Source organism: Aphelocoma coerulescens, chromosome 12 (genome assembly GCF_041296385.1).
Source record: "Aphelocoma coerulescens isolate FSJ_1873_10779 chromosome 12, UR_Acoe_1.0, whole genome shotgun sequence".
NCBI classification, from domain to species: Eukaryota; Metazoa; Chordata; class Aves; order Passeriformes; family Corvidae; genus Aphelocoma; species Aphelocoma coerulescens.
In genome coordinates this window covers 18,397,044-18,411,508 of record NC_091026.1, presented here as the reverse complement: position 1 = coordinate 18,411,508, position 14,465 = coordinate 18,397,044, and the positions used below count along the sequence as shown (strand labels likewise).

General features: G+C 44.0%; 1 long non-coding RNA gene across 3 annotated transcripts in view; it reads right to left on the bottom strand.

Annotated features, from left to right (window-relative positions):
• Nucleotides 1–14,465, bottom strand: part of LOC138117318 (uncharacterized) — a 212,321-nt gene that overhangs the window by 106,635 nt on the left and 91,221 nt on the right. The window contains exon 1 of one of the 3 annotated variants that reach the window (XR_011154614.1): nucleotides 14,157–14,295. The exons of the other annotated variants lie outside the window; for them this stretch is intronic. This is a non-coding gene — a long non-coding RNA (uncharacterized lncRNA). Of the gene's footprint in view, nucleotides 1–14,156; nucleotides 14,296–14,465 lie in introns of those variants that run through there. 3 annotated transcript variants of the gene reach the window in all.

Below are 14,465 nucleotides of genomic sequence, written 5' to 3'. Positions count from 1 at the left end.
GAATGTACCAACATAAATAATTCATTCATAAATAAGGTGGAAGTGCTAAATAAACAATATTAACTTGCAATTTACAACTGTTTTTTAAAGTCCATATATGAAGGGTGCATATTTAATGAATGTCAGGATGCATTGTTAAATATCTCAGGGACACCAAAACAAAATATGCCTGAAGAATGAACAGGAACACCAATGGAAACCTGTATCCACATGCTTTCAGCCCAAAAACATGAACCACAGAACTTGTCAATCATGTTCACAGCAGTGGGAGACACAGGTCCTTTGAAGATTTTTCTATCAGTAACTGGCAGGCTGAACTTCTAATTTTAGCAGCATTTATTCTACTTTGTTTACTTTTTTGTTGGGTTTAATGTGCTTTCCCACATTCAGCAACAGAGCAGCAGTGAGCAGTAGCTACGCTGATATATCTATTTATCTGTGTACTATCCCAATGTGTATATATATATATATATATATATATGATATATACACTGCTCTCAGGCAGCTGAACCTGCTCTTGAATGCCAGTGAAATGCTATTTCATCCCCAAAAACAAGGGAGAAGCAGCCACAGCACTTATTTACACATATGTAGTACTTATTTACACATATGTAGTACTTATTTACACGCTGGCAGTGAAAGCCACTGAGTAGAAAGCGAGGTAAAATGCTTTGATAAATTTAAGCTACTGCAGGTAGCAATTGTGCAGATTTTATTGGTGTTCCCAATTCTGCAGACACCTTGCAAATAGCAAGATATTAAGTCTGGCAAGATGGCTTTGAAGTGCTGGCCCTGCTGTAGAGGGTCAGGAGTGTGTTGGAGACACCACAGAGATGCTTCACACTGAACAGGAGGAAAACTGATCAATTTTGGGTTGCTGCTGTGAGTCAGCACCTTCTACCAAAATAAGTCCCAGGATCAATATCCCTGGATATTATCCTCGTGCTCATTCAGCTCTTTAAAAACAAAAAAGAAACACAAATATATGGGGCAGAATTCTCTCTGCCTGATACAATGCTCTGCATGATCACAATCTAACCCACCTGAGCAAGGCAGAACATGAACAGCCTCCATAAAGTGTAATTTTAGCTTTAAAACTCTAGCATAACACAGAAGTAATTTTATATCCTCAAGAGCATTAAAAAAAAAAAAAAAGGCAAATAACTCCTGCAGACGGGTTAGAAACACATACTGTAGGATTAGAGCACCGAAAGGACTGATTATAAAGTGGACTAATTACAAAGTGGAGAGCAAGAGAATTTAAAATATCAGTCTTTGGGGTTAGCAGTCCACAAGGCATATCATGCCCTTGGCCAAGCAAGTTAACTGCAGTGAGAGCACTCCACAGGCTTTTATGGCAAAATTACCTCCCAAAAAAAGACAAACTCAAGTAGCTGTCATTGATGTTGAGCCAAAAAAGCTTTCTGGCTTTAGTGCTCCTCTCTGCGAGGTCAGAGGTGGCCACAGGACCTTTATTATTGCTCAGAGTTCATTTGACATGAATCATACATGAATGCAATCCAACAAGCTAATTAAAGACATAAAGCTTCTCTTGGACTGGATTAAGGGTTGTCATTTTTTTTCCTTCCCCCTAGGAGAATAACATTTTACAGCCCAGTGAAGTTACATATTTTCACAAGACAATCCAGAACAAAAAAAAAAGGAAACAAAGAAATACATGCCTTACCAAAAGCCAATAAAAAGGAGACAGATTAGCTTTCAATCACACTGAAACAGGTCAGAGAAGTAAATCTAACTTTGCAGAGCTATAAAGAAAAGATCCATCTTTGTCTCCGTGGTTTAAATAAAAGTTTGACAAGAAAGTTAATAATATGAAAGGGAAGGAAGGATTTATAAAAATCTTTTTTGCAGAGGTAAATAATTGAAACAAGGCACAGAGCTCAGAAATTATTGTAGCTCCAATTCAGCACAAAAAAAAGCCCTGCTGAATTCAGCACAGTGTGCAGAATGTCAGGGAAAGCCAATGCTTCACAAAGCCAGCTCGCATAAGGAGAACGCAAATTTGGAAGTTTCACTGCTACAAAAATTAGCCAAAATTTTACCAACTGAAGCACCTTCAAAAAGGGGAATAAACACCAGACTGAGCCCAAAGTCCCTCTGCAAACTGTCCTCTCCTTGCCCTGCTCTGGAGCATCCAAACTGACCAACACTTCATAATCCACTCAAACCCCACTCCCCCCTCACAACAGGTCCACGACAGAAGGGCTCTGGTGAGGAAGAGCCAAGCAATGCTCAGAGCTAAAACCTCTCCTAAAAGCTCCTGGCACACATCCTAAAGAACAAAGTTTCTAAGGAAATCACCACGGATTCAAAAATAAAGCAAGTTTCCCTCAGCTATAACTCAGATTGTTCCTTTTCTCCTGCAATTGTGGTGCAGAAAGGTTACTCCCTGACTCTGTTACAGAAGCAATTTCCATAAAAACCTTTCAAAAGAGGTGTTCTCTCACCTTAAGCCCAAACCGTTCAACACTTCTTTGCAAGACATGAAAAAAAAAAAGAAACCTCTATCAGGAGCTCACTTAGCTCACACACTCAGGAGTTAAATGAACTGTTCAGAGAAGGAATTATCCTCCCTGGACAGCCTGGTGGAGGCTTTGAAGTTGGGAAAGCAACTCATTTCTGAACACCAGCTGGACTTTTTTTAGCTAGCAAATTTGCTGCTAATTCAGTAGTTCAAGGCACCAGCAAGAGTTTCCCATTTCTTGATTTCCCTTTGGCACATCACAATTTTTTCCACTTTTGTACTGAGGGTCTGCAGTTCATTGCTGTGCCCACATGGGAATGTGGTGAGGCTCACTGCAGGGAGCCAGAGGTTCTGTCTCCTTCTGGACTGGTTTAAAGAGATCAAATTGACTCCTTTGATCCCAAATTTTTACCTACATTGCCATCTCTACCAATGTACAGCCCTAACTTTGCAGCAGGGTGAGGAATAGATGCACCACTCATCTGGGAGTGGCTATTAAATCTCTCCAGCTTCTGCTCTTGCAGCTTTATTCCCCCACCTTGATAACTGAGTCTTATTTCCCAAAGCTGCTTAGGGCAGTATCCAAGTCCCCAGAATCCTAAGTTGCTGCTCAGAAATGAGTGCAGATTATTTGGTCTGTCTGCTTCCCAGCTTCGGAATGCTAAACAAAGATGTGAAGCACTCCTCGCCTTCATGTTGCCTCTTAGCCAAGATTGTAATTTCAAATATCTGATTATATTCCTCCCCTGACGAGTTCAAAGGAAACAAAAGGCAGCAACTAAGATGCAGGATTTAATTGCGGGAGGAAAAAAGGCTCTGAAGAAGTTTCATGTGACAGAATCAGCAACAAGTGTCATCTGCTATTAAATAAGTTGTCACATCATGGAATGTGTGCAAATGAGAAGGAGTAACTCCCACAACAAGAGAGATCTAGAACGTGATCTAAGGAATGGAAACACACACAAAAGTGAGTGAAACCCTGGGTATTCAGAGCTGAGCAAACAGGTAAGGAGGGGAGGGAAACATCTGTTTGGAAAGGTCAAAGACAGAAGATGTTTGGGTCCAAATCACCAGGAAAAACACTGAGATTTGCTACTGCTAAAGCCTGCTTTAGAACTCCAATTTCTCCTTAAAATGCGTATTTCTTTCCAAACTGATATCTAGGATTATGTTTAGTTTTACCAGGACTACTGTTACTATGGAAGACTGATCCAGTTAGAGGAAATAATATTTCAATAATAGCACTGGTTTACTTTAATCTTGATAGCAAACATATTCCAAACACTGCTACTGAATCAAAAGTGGGTGATGGAGGCCATTTTAAACACTTGAGAAAGATCCTCTAGATCAGGAGAGATACAGCCTGAATGCAGAGGGCACCAGGAATGCAACGAGACTAATCAGAGATTTGCAAACATGACATGATGGAAGATTAAAAACATTATGGGCTGTGTGCCCTGAAGAGCAGACAAGTCAGGGGGGACCTCAAAGTCTTCACTCACACAGAGCAGAATATCATCTTTTTCCATACCTAGGACAGATCAGACAAGTCACTCCGTTTTCCTGACTAATTACAAGAAGAAACATGCAGGGTACACGTCAAGAAAACCTTTCTACCAGCAGGGATGAGGAGACAGAATAGATTAGCTGAGCATCTCTCTACCATTGGAGATCTTTCAGAACACATCGAATAAATATCTGTCAGGATTAATATACAGCTGATCCTGCCCTGGGGCTGATGGATGAGTTACATGACCTCTCCAGCATCCTTCCAGGTTATTCCACTGAGTTTCTCTTTTAACAGTTGTTCACAAAATCAGGAGCTGGATTGGATAACTGAAAACAATTTCCTCAGGAGCACACGAGTAGTACAAGATAAATCTCCTTTTCAGGGAGCACAGAGCTGTTTGTTTCCCTGCTGTTGCAATCACCATCTTTAAGCAGCTGGGAACACACAAAGTTGGGGTAATTTCCATTATCCAGTTCAGAAGTCAGTTCCAAAAAGTGGTAAATTAACTGCACTGCAATTGTGCTAAGGAACATTTCAGCAAAGATACATCTGTTAAAAGCACCCTTGAAAGGCAGAGACCTTTAAATCTTTAAAGTTGTCCCTCTGAAAGACTTAATTTTTGCAGAAGTGATAAAGGTTTAACTAACATAGCTTGATATCCAGCCTGGGAGGTATTGGGGAAACAAATAAAGAGTTTAAACACCATTTTTGAGAATTAAAATGCAAGATCTCCTCCAAGTCATTCACTGGCAAGGCTCCCAAATCATTCTTGCTTAATATAGAATATGTCAAGTTGGAAGGGACCCATTAGGATCAATTAACTTACTAGCTAAGTAAGTTAATTCTCACCTTTAATGCAGCCAGATGGTTCTCAGCAACCAGATGACTGAAAAAATGGAATCTTTGGCCTTTCTGAGATCAATTTCAGAGCTGTAAGACAACATAATATCTTTTAAATAAAGATGATCTCCACTTGTAGGAGTCATTTGTCAAAGAAAAATCTTTTACAAAATGCTGGTGATAACTTTAAAGAATCCATTCTCTAATGATTCTTGTCCTGTGCATAGAACTGACCACCTGAGTCCTGAGCATCTCCAACCTGAGCTCCCGCAGTAAATCTCTCAGACACTGGAAAGGAATGGGATTTTAAGTTTCCTAAATCAATGGCCTCTGTGACCATTGATATATTCCATTTTGTACACCATCGAGATAATTGAGTTTTGTTTGTTAATTGGGGCTAAAATTTACCTACAGCACAGGAAATGGAAGTGGTGCCCGGGCTCCAGAGGCACGTACGGCACGACAGGAGATTCCTGCATCCTGCGAGACACCTCTGCACCACCTCTGCCCTCAAGCAGAAATACAACAGAGCTGAGCTGTCTGCAGGCTTTCAGAGCTCCTGATTGACGAGCAGGAGATGAAAAGCTGCCGGCATCACTCCCTGCTCAGGTCAGGACGAGGCCCTGCCTCCAAGCCCATGGGCCACCCTCTGTTCCCTCGGCATCGCTCCGTTGCTCTCTGAACCTATTTACAGCACCATCCGTTTTGATCACACAGGCCATTAATCTGGAGCCCATGCAAATTAAATTAAAGCCTCAGCTTTCATCAAAGCCATCCTGGTTTGTGTTGCAGGATGTGCAGTTTGATCCTGTGGTAGCTCCAGCCTTGAATCCCTAACGCTACTCTGCCACGAGCGGTACCTGGTGTTGCTCACCCGTTTGCAGGCAGCTCCTGAAGCACCACAAAAGAGAATTATTGCACTTTTTTTGGTCTTGGTTGCTACTCCTTGAATCATGTGAAAGAGGGAGTGGGAGATCCCCTGTGCCCTGGGAGTTTTGGAGCAAACCTCTGGAAAAGGAGGTTGGGGGATGCACACAGAGGAGGAACAGCAGGAAGGCCCTGCAGCACAGCAGAGATGGAAAGGTTCTGCTTGTTTGCTCATCACCTCTGCCAAAGACTCTTCTAGAAACCAAGGAAATCTCTGAATATGAAAACATATTCCCAGAGGAAAACAAACCGAATCATCTTTATAGAAGCAAACTTGGTCTGTTGGGGAAGTCCCCATTGGGACCTCACACCCTCCTCATTTCCTCTCCCCAGGCCAACAATCTCTGTTGGTGAGGAGTAACTGCCATGAAAGAATCAAAAACCAATCTGTTTCTTCATGATTACTTGAAATCTTTGCAAAACCAACTTTTTCTTCTCCCCCAGTAAAGTTATTATAAAAACCCAGTGTCAGTAGCTGTTCCAAGAATCAGCAGAAGTGGCAGAGGCAAAAGTTCATGCAAAAAGCTCAAGTCTTACCTCGTTATGAGAAACTGCACCATGAGAAGCATTGGTCAGTGTTGTACAGGGACAGTGACAGCATAGGTACAAATCCTGTCCCAAATCCCAGTTTTACACCATATTTTAGCCTGCATTCCCCACCAGAAGGGAATGGTCACATAAGCTGCTTTCCAGAGCAGCATGTTGACTAACAGCTGGTTGAGGATAAGGTGATGCTGGGCAGTGGCTTTACAACTACACCTTGGGCTGCAGATTTCATCTTAGCAACGAATCCCTTTTGGAAAAGGGACAATTTTACCTCCACTAGTTCACTTAGCTCACTAAACTGTATTTTTCATTCTTTATCTCCAAGAAAGGAAGAAAAAAGTCACGAAATTCAACACATTACACTACCCAAGTACTTTAGAAGCATAATGCAAACTCACACATCCCAAGTTTCGTTCTAGTCAGGGTTTTCAGAGTGGCACAGCACTGCTTTATGCAGCTCATGGCCCAAACTGGTGCTTTTGAAGTTACTCTAGCTTATCAGTTAAATATGCATTGATTTTTTTTTATGATTTATTCTTTAAAGAGATGTATTATTAATTAGGCAACAGAACAGAGCAGCTTCCCTGGAATTATTCCAGTCAGTGACTGAAAAACATATGCAAGGTGCCATCCAGAATAAAAACTCTCTGGTAGCTCAAGTGAGGATTTCACACAGCAAGCTCGACATCCAGCCCTTCAAATATAATGGATTAGGGTAAAACTTCTCTTTCCAGTTTACGCCGGGCACAGTAGACCAATCCAGAGGAAAGATTCTGGACAGGGGACTCTCTACTTTGTCTCTACAAATTAAAAGTAGCACAGGGACTGCTTGTGGGGGTGCCCAAATAAATTCGATCCCCATCTTCTCACATCCAAAACTCAGACTTCCCTGGATGGACTCATGGCCTGCAGTGAAGATACCAAGTCCCAGCTGACATCACCACACGGCAGAGTAATGATGCTACTGGAAGTACCAAGTCCGGGATCCAAGCCCTTTCAAAGACCAAATGAGTCAGGTGCCCAGACTCAGGATGAAACCGGTCAAATTATCCCCCTTAGGCTTTTCTTTAGAGAGTTGAGCTCTTAAAACCCATCTGTTGTTGTTTCACAGAATTAGGGATTTTTATCCCCCAATTTACCCCCCACATCAGACACCTGTGGTGCAGAGCAGGGAGTGCTCCAGATAAAAACTTCCCTGCACAAACCTCAGACTTGTGTTTCCAGCTGGCCAACCCCCAGAGCACCCAGATGGGCTCCACAAGCACTCTTGGATGTCACATCTCTCTGACAGGTGTTGGAAGTAATTCAGCAAAGCTGCATTAATGCAACTTTAAAGCAAGAGGCCTCCAGGCTAAAGAAAAAAAAATAATCCATGGGGAATCATAGACAAGCTGACGTGGCTCTTCTGTTGGGCTGGTCATTTCACCTTCCTTCCTTCCTCTTTGCTTTTCCCTTCCAGAGGGACTCAGGCATTAGGCTGAGTGCTGAACTGTCGCTTCAGATTTTCAGCCTTAAGAGATGAATTCCCCTCCTGACTCGAGCCGTGCCTGCACTCACCCCCTGCAATTGTGTGTGTGTAGTTAATCATATGCAGCTACACTGAACCTGATTGTTAAAAGGCTGAGTAAATATAACTACACCCTCGTTATCTTGTTTAAAGGTAGGAAGATTAATTTGAATTCTGACTGGAAATACTGATTCAATGAATAAGCCTGAAATGTAGCGGTTTTCAATTACACTAAGAAATTGGTCTTTTGAATTTTCAAATTATGCAAGGCAAAGCAAGTTCACCTTAATCTATACGTGGGGATATATTTGCCGTCTTCACGGTGCTGTATGTCAGTGTGTAAGAGCTAAAAGGCAGTGAAAAATCCTAACGTTGGCTGTTGGTGCCCTCCAGGGGCCTGGCTGGGTATAAATATCAGCCAAAACATAATTTTTGAACATTCAACATACACAATAAATATTGTATATTATTACCCTGCTTTAAAAGGGGGTGAGGGCCATTTTTCATGCTACCCTCAGCAGACAGTTGCTCTCCACAGTCCCACAGACACTGGGATGCTCGATCAAACAGGAGCAAGGGAGGGATGCATCAATGTTTGACTCTTCCCAGCTTCCCTCCCTGGATTCTTATAAATTCCAATAAAAAACCTGAAGGACAAATAGAGGTGGGGAGAACTCAATCTTGTAACTTCCATCCACGGTGGGAATTCTAGCAAAGTCCATTTTCATTGCAGGCTTACTCCAGGTTTACAAAAAACTGGTACTCTCTAGTGGTTTTACACCCTCTGGAACAAGACAAGAAAGCAGTCCTCTGCCTCACAGATTGCAGGTGACTCCTCAGAGCAGGGACTATTTTCATTTTCCCTTGCCATCCCATAATAGCTGCCACAAGACCACACCACAGAGAGGAAAAGGAAAGCAAACAAACCAACCAACCACCGGTGTCCAAAAGCAGTCCGCACAAGCCCAGAAGATAATCTGTGTATAACACACCTCCAGCACAGAGCTACCTGATCCCAGGTTTTTCTGGAATTAATGGAGCTCTCCCTGCCAGTGCACAGGACTCAACAACTGCAGAGAGCGTGGCTGGGAGGAGGTGTCTCATCAGGGCACAGCTCTGTTAGAATTCCTCCCCCTAAACATTCCTATACCTCAGGAAAACACCATGACAAAATAAGGCTGGAATTATTGTCCAGTCTCACCTGCAAGAGTAGCCACAACTTTACAGATACTTCTTCTTCCAAATTAAAACTCAAAACCTTTGGTGTACTAGAGGTGTCCTCTAATCTGCATCTCCCTTCTTCACCTCACAGCATAAATCATTCAATAAAAGTTGTGGCTGTGGGAAGCTTCTCTTCCGTTGAGGTAGGAATGGCCCTACTCTGTTTCAGGGGTTGAGTTTTCCGTATCTGCTCACAGTTTTCAGCCCACTATGCATAAATATTTAAATAAATATTTAAATTTCCTGCCAGGCCTCAGTAGGCAGGACTGCACCAGACGCCCAGCGGGGCACTACATGCTCAGCTCTGAGCCCTGTGCTTTCTCCTCCACAAATTCCAGCACCAAAGAGCTCCAGAAAAGTCCAGACCAGGTGCTGCTGACCAAATGCACCTGTGGGATATTTGAAGATGGTGAAAATTCCAGAGCTGAAGCTGCTGAGGGATGTTCTACCATGCACAAGGTGCACAAATCAGCTTCTGATAGACCTGCTGAAAGAGTTAGCATCTCCCTCCCCCTGCTCCCTGCACAAAGCTCTCTGGTCACGTCAAGAAACGAGACTTCAGAGATGAGGAAAATCCTAAAAAGTCTTTGATGTAATTAATATCAGATAATTGTTCTGAGTCTTCTTCCATCTGCCAGTTACAAGTAGAAATTGAGTCTGGGGAGCTACTGCAGATCATCTTTATGCAATTACGATTTGCGATGAACTACCCAGCTCCAGCAGCTCTCCCCAAGCTCCAGCACGACCCTAAATGGAAAGCCCGGAGCAGCAGCGACACAGCGTCAATCCCAGTGCTTCACATGCCCACAAGGCAGAGCCGCGCTCCTGGATTGCTGCTGGGTGGGACCGCTCAGCTCACGGCTGAAAAACCACTGCCAAAATCGGAATGGCAGGGAATTAGCAACACGTGCTGTCTCCCATCCCTTGGGTTTGTTCCCCTTAAATCACTCCCGAGCCGTGCTCTCTCTCTCTATTTTCAGGGGTTATTTGGGGGCAGCTGCAGACTGACCAGGAGCTTGGCTCCCAGCAGTGCCACAGTGCCGGGACGCATGGGGGTCACACTGAGCCAGGTCCTAAACAGCCAAAATTTGACACTGAGCAGTCAGAAACTTCAACGAGCAGTCAGAAATCTGAATGAGCACCAGTTCAGCCTCAAGAGCAGCACAGCTCCAGCCTGTCAGACTTTCAGACATCAGGATCTCACTGGAGAGGAGCACCAGCTAATAAAGCAGCCAACACACCGAAGCATCGGGGTTCTGGCCCATGGGGACCCTCAGCTGTACGAGCTTCTCCTTGGGAATGCGACAGGAAGGAAAACTATCCCCTACCAATCCTGCCCCATCCAAGCCCTTTTCACTCACATTCAGTCAGTATGGGGATTCTGGAACAACAGTTTCGATTATATTCCATGTTTTCTGCTAGCTGGAGCAGGAAGGAGAACAGAGTGTGTTTATTTTGAGCACCTGCAGAGCCGTGCAGGGGCAGCTCAGCCAGCCCTGGACACTGCTGAGAATTGCACCCTCTCCCCAGCACCTGCAGGTGGCACGGCCTTCCTGCACATCTCTAATCCATGCTCCACAATCACATTCCAGGAGCAAAAAAAAAAAAACCAAACCAAAAAAAACAAAACACTTTCTAGATGAAGAGAGGTTTCAAAGATCATATACTGATTTATGATTTATTTTGTTCAAAGCCATCAATTTAAACAATTGCTTTATTTTCCTGAGGCTGTGCTGGATTAGATTTAGAAAACATTGACAAGCAAAGATTAATGCTGGAGAACAGAAAAATGAGTTACAGGAGACTGACAATGAAATACACAACCAGCGCTGTGCTCGGAACAGCAGAATATGAAGACTCATGAAAAGTACAACTCATATTGATCACGATAGCAGCAAGCATCTAAAAATAACAAAGCAGTGCCCATCCTGGCAATTAAAGTCCAGCCAGCAATTTTAGCTTGATAGCCTTTCACTGACAAGTTTCTGCAGTGAATAATCTTTTAACTCCTAACAAGGGATTTTACCCCCTCTGCCAGGCTGCCACACAGTGCAGGTATAGTTGCTTGTGCCAACCCTCCAGGTGGAACAAACTGAAAATTAGCATTCCAGGGGACTTAAACTGGGTTTGTTCAGCTTGAAACACCTTTTTAAATTACTCATCCACACTGAAAAGATCAGAACTTATATCGTGGCCTTCTGCAGGTACCAGACACAAAAAACACTCAGCCCAGCGTGCAGTGGGCTGTTGTCCCATATCCATGCTGGCAGCATTACTGACTCTTCCATGGCTGCTTTTAACTTTATACACATTGACACACACTCAGCTGACCCCCCCTTCTGTGTCTTCAGCCTGTGTGTACATACATAAAACAGGACAAAGCAGAAAGGAGAACTTCTCTCTAATAGCCTTGAACACCTACAGCTCAGCCATGAAGGATTTCCACTGCCAATGAAGTTCACCAGCAGCTTTTTCACGGCATGGTTCCACCCTGGAACATCCGTGTCCCATGGCAAAATCTTTTTGTCCAAAGTTACACAGGTTTTCTTGAGGGGATTAGCAGAGAATCTGTTCTACTGCACTTTTCCTTGAGATAGAGATGCTGCATAAGTTCCCCCACAAATATTTTATGCTCCACAGTGCTGCTCAGCATCCCCTTTCCCAGCCCTACTGCCACTATCCAATACAAAATCTCACTGTCTTTACAGTCAAGCTATCAAGACACTGATTCCAGTAGGAAAAAATGCATCAATATATTTAGACTTGGTTCAGCTGCCAAACTGGCACAAAATGGGAAAGAAACTTTGGGGCCCAACCATGAAAATTGATGGCTTTGCAGCAAGCCTGCAGTACCTCAGCCACAGAACCGAGTGATTCATGGCATGACAGCACTTCAGTAATCATAACTCTTTTGAAAATAAAACTCCAGCTAATCAGGGTGGTCTTGTTTCCCTTAAATACATTAAAAAGTCATTACCTCAAGCAGTCATTACATCAGTACAGCACTTTTTAAAGGGACAGCATCAGACAACGCTGAAGGGCTTTTGAGATGCTGCTATTCCAGCCTTCTGTCATCTCCATAATGGCCCAATTCTTTCAGTCAACAGCTAGAAACATTAAACTTCTATTTTCTCTGCTCAAAGCTCCTTGCTGCCCTTTACTGGCACAGACTCTTGCTGAGCTTGGCAAGGAAATCAGACTACTTGTACATATCAGCACTTTTTCTCCCCTGGGTCTAAGTTTAAAGCAGAAAACATGTTTCAGAAATATTCATTTACATGAGATATTTTAAGTGAAGCATAGGAGTTTCCCAGAGTTTGCCTTCTCATGATTCAAGCTTCATTAATCAACTCAGCCCTGCCAAAATATATCGTAGGAAGATGTCTGTAGCCTCTGGTCTAAGGCATAATCACAGAGTCGAATAGTTACAAGCCAATGTCTCCACTTTAACCAGGACACAAGAACACAAACCTCCTGGCAGCTGCACAACGCTGCTGTTAACTCCTCCTCACTGGCAGGATTCTCATGCTAAAAAGGGATCAAAGCAAGAAAAGAGCAGCACAGAAACTGGGGAGAGTCAGTACCCTGAAGTGCAAGGGAAAGGGCAGACCCAGAAAAGAGTGGGAGAAGTCTGGAGTAAAAACCATGACTTGCACAGGAGGAGGAGCCAGTCAAGCTCAAGTGCTCATGAAGGAGGGGAAAGCTCCCCTCCACCTTTATAAGCTTTCTATAACTTCTTAGCACATTTCACATGGTGCTTTTGAGGGAGCTCAAAGAGCAAACCCCGCTGAGGCAGCGCTGAGCACATCCCTCCCACTGCCCTGACAGGAAAAGGGTTCCCACACTGAAGAGCTGGATGACAAAAGTGCTGTCACAGAGCCACAGGGAGGAAATAACAGAATAACAGCAACAAAGCTGAAAAGTCCTTAAGATCAGCACTGCTCCAGTCAGAGTGAGAGTTGTCACCGCTCTGTTCTCAGGGAGCAGCGCACCCGTGACAGCCCCTCACAGCAAGCTCGTGTTTCCAGGAATCCTCTCCAAACTTCTCCAGACCCCTGACTCCCACACACCAACCTGCCCTCACATGGATGCCACCCACACCAGACACTGCCCTCTGCAAGAGCCTTCCTCCAGCCCGGCTCTTCCTCTGCTGGCCTGGGGAACACCTGAGCTCAGATCACCTCGAGAGCTCAGTCTCAGGCTGAAAACAGGCACAGCTGTCTCCTCCTGAGCTGGACACAGCTAACAAGCACAAGTCTTGTGCCATTCCAGCTGGAAAGGGTTCCTTCTCCTTCACCTCCCATATTCACATTGATGTTGCCCCCAGAAATCCCAGCACAGGGTTTTTCTGTGTAGGGCACCCTTTGTTTCTGCAGCAGCAGGATCCCAGCTCCACATGCAGTCTTTAAGTGACAGAATAGCTTATGTGGTCATGCAAAAACACATAAAAATCTAAAACTATCTTAAGTAAATCCACCTTTCTTCTGCACCAGTCCTTTCCACTTCCATCACCATCCACCTGCATGAGATGAAGTACTACTACAAAGCTGACCATTATATTTTTACAGAAATTAGATTTTTAAATGCTTTCTGATTTTATTTAGTGCTCAAACACTCCAGTTCAGCTCAGCACAGAAAGGAAATTATTCCTGCTTTCCCTAGAGAAAAATGGTAGTTTATATTACACAGAAAAGGTATTTCCCCCCCAAAAAATGCCTTGGCTCAAGACCAACAACAGCAGCTCTCAGGCCTGTACCAATAAGAGATTCTCAGCTCTAAACTCAGGAATTTCCCCCTTTAAAAACCTCTGAAGGGAAGAGTTCCTATTAGTATTACTCCTAGAGCTGAGAGACCTTCAGACAGCAAATCCTGGAATTACTCAGTTACTCTGTGCTGAAAGAGCAATTTCATACCACTCGTGGAGGAGGGCATTTAAACACTGATCATTGAGCTTCTCTCTCACACCCAGATACACAAAAATTTATTCTGTGCAACCAGAATCAAAGCTGGGTTTCCAGAAGAATTAGCACTTGTAGGCCTTTGAGGGCTTTTTTCTCATAAAAAAAAGACACAGCTCAGGTCACACCCACACCTACACAGCACCCCAGCCTTGTACTCACCCAGCCAGGAGAACAAGAACGACACCAGCATCCAGGGAAAAAGGAAATCCTTCCATAACAGAGGCAGAAATAAGTATTTAACTTTTAGAGCACTCTCCAGCAAGACACAGAAACCTCTGAGCAGCTCAGCTCAGTGCCAGCAAGCCCAGAGGAGCCCCAGGTGCTGCCTGGTCAGCTCTTCATTATTCCCTGCAGCTGTGGGATTCCTCATCATCCGTTGCAGCTGCAGGAGCCCCAGCTGCACCCCATCATCCACCCTGTGCCCACCTGGGCCCCATCACACCCTTCCCACTCCCAGGGCACGATGCT